Source organism: Aegilops tauschii, chromosome 7 (genome assembly GCF_002575655.3).
Source record: "Aegilops tauschii subsp. strangulata cultivar AL8/78 chromosome 7, Aet v6.0, whole genome shotgun sequence".
Lineage (NCBI taxonomy): Eukaryota > Viridiplantae > Streptophyta > Magnoliopsida > Poales > Poaceae > Aegilops > Aegilops tauschii.
In genome coordinates, this window is record NC_053041.3 from 634344279 (window position 1) to 634347441 (window position 3163).

A 3163-nucleotide genomic window follows, 5' to 3' on the forward strand; every position below is an offset into this window, starting at 1 on the left:
GGATACCATGAATGCACGCACTGTTTAGATGACACTGAAAGTATATACCTGGACAAATGCAGGAAGAATGTGTACCTGGGCCATCGTCGATTTCTTCCGACCAACCATCAATGTCGAAAGAAAGGCAAGCATTTCAAAGGCGAGGCAGATCACCGGAAGAAGCCCGCCATGCGTACCGGTGATCACGTACTTGCTATGGTCAATAATTTACACGTAATCTTTGGAAAGGGTCCCGGCGAACTAGCTGTTCCGAATAACGCTGAGGGACACGTACCCATGTGGAAGAAGAAATCTATATTTTGGGACCTACCCTACTGGAAAGAGCTAGAGGTCCGCTCTTCAATCGACGTGATGCACATGACGAAGAACCTTTGCGTGAACCTGCTAGGCTTCTTGGGCGTGTATCGGAAGACAAAAGATACACCTGAGGCACGGGAGGACCTGCAACGTTTGCACGAAAAAGACGGTATGCCTCCGAAGCAGTATGAAGGTCCTGCCAGCTACGCTCTTACGAAAGAAGAGAAAGAAATCTTCTTTGAATGCCTGCTCAGTATGAAGGTCCCGACTGGCTTCTCGTCAAATATAAAGGGAATAATAAATATGCCAGAGAAAAAGTTCCAGAACCTAAAGTCTCATGACTGGCACGTGATTATGACGCAACTACTTCCGGTTGCATTGAGGGGGCTTCTACCGGAAAACCTCCGATTAGCCATTGTGAAGCTATGTGCATTCCTCAATGCAATCTCTTAGAAGGTGATCGATCCAGAAATCATACCAAGGCTAAGGAGTGATGTGGCGCAATGTCTTGTCAGTTTCGAGCTGGTGTTCCCACCATCCTTCTTCAATATCATGACGCACGTCCTAGTTCATCTAGTCGACGAGATTGTCATTCTGGGGCCCGTATTTCTACACAATATGTTCCCCTTTGAGAGGTTCATGGGAGTCCTAAAGAAATATGTCTGTAACCGCGCTAGGCCAGAAGGAAGCATCTCCATGGGCCATCAAATAGATGATGTCATTGGGTTTTCTGTTGACTTCATTCCTAGCCTTAAGAAGATAGGTCTCCCTAAATCACGGTATGAGGGGAGACTGACTGGAAAAGGCATGCTTGGAGGGGACTCAATAATATGCAGGGACGGATATTCTTGGTCTCAAGCACACTACACAGTTCTACAGAACTCTACCTTGATGACCCCATATGTCGATGAACACAAGAACAGTCTGGGCTCCAAACACCCGGAGCAGTGTGACGACTGGATTACATGTGAACACATCAGGACTTTCAGCAGTTGGTTGGAAACACGTCTCGGAGGTGACACCACTGTTTGTGATGAGTTGTACTCGTTGTCCAGGGGACCATCTTCGACTGTATTGACTTACAAAGGATACAAGATAAATGAGAATACATTTTACACGATCGCCCAAGATCAAAAGAGCACCAACCAAAACAGTGGTGTCCGCTTTGATGCAGCAACCGAGAGGGGAAAGGACACATATTATGGTTACATAATGGACATATGGGAACTTGACTACGGACATGATTTTAAGGTCCCTTTGTTTAAGTGCAAATGGGTCAATCTGTCAGGAGGCGGGGTACAGGTAGACCCACAGTACGGAATGACAACAGTGGATCTGAACAATCTTGGGTACACTGACGAACCGTTCGTCCTAGCCAATGATGTGGCACAGGTTATCTATGTGAAGGACATGTCTACCAGACCGAGAAAAAGAAAAGATAAGGAAGCGAATACATCATACGATGAGCCAAAGCGCCACATAGTTCTTTCAGGAAAAAGGGACATTGTGGGAGTGGAGGGCAAGACAGACATTCTGAAGATTATGAAAAGTTTCATGAAATTCCTCCCTTCAAAGTCAAGGCTGACCCAAGCATCCTGATAAACGATGAAGATTATCCATGGTTACGGCGCAATAAGCAAATGACACAAGCGAAGAAAAAAGTGAAGACTTTCTCCCGCAACTATTATGATGATACCATGCCAACTTTGTAACAGACGAGTATGATACCATTGTCCGTTTTGTACACGAAGTGCATCTAGTTTTTCCCGTAACCCTCTCAACTTTCTTGCACATGCTATGTGGATGAAATGATGATACCATGCCAACTTTCAACCTTTTCAGAGTTCATTTGAAATGCTTTTCAATTTTAGGGTCTTATAGCTCAAAATAATCAGTAAATGCATGAAAAATAACAAATGAAGTCAGAAAGGGTTGAATTGATGATGTGGCTTTGAATGGTGCATTTTGAACACACAAAAAGTCAGGAGTTCAAATAAGTTTTAAAAAATGAAATACCTTTGTAACAGACGAGTTTCCGTATGAAATCCTGATACTTCGAAAGAGATTGTCTGTTTTGTACACGAAGTGCATCTAGTTTTTGCCGTAACCCTCTCAACTTTCTTGCACATGCTATGTGGATGAAATGATGATACCATGCCAACTTTCAACCTTTTCAGAGTTCATTTGAAATGCTTTTCAATTTTAGGGTCTTATAGCTCAAAATAATCAGTAAATGCATGAAAAATAACAAATGAAGTCAGAAAGGGTTGAAATTGATGATGTGGCTTTGAATGGTGCATTTTGAACATACAAAAAGTCAGGAGTTGAAATAAGTTTAAAAAAATGAAATCCCTTTTTAATAGACGAGTTTCCGTATGAAATCCTGATAAATTATCAGTAAATGCATGAAAAATAACAAATAAAATAAATAAGTAATTAGAAACAAAATAATATAAACTTTAATAAAATATATAAGTAGAAACAGAATAAAATAAACTTTAATAACATAAATAAAATTTATGAAACTAAAATTATCAAAGTATTTTATGTTCAAAACATTATAAGCAACCTCTAGTATTATTGAAACTAAAATTATATAAAATTGATGCAACTAATATTATCGAAGTATTTTCTGTTCAAAATCATTGAAAGCAAAAATAATTTTCACAAAGAACTTTTTTTGTTAGAAACTTTAATAGCAAAAAGAATTATCATAAAGTAAAATAAATAAGTAATTAGAAACAAAATAAATAAAATAAATAAGTTTTTTGTTTTAAGTAGAAACAAAACAAAATAAATAAAGCAAAAAAGAAAACAAAAAAACAGGCAAAAAATAAAAATTATGCCACCTACTGGGCCACCACGG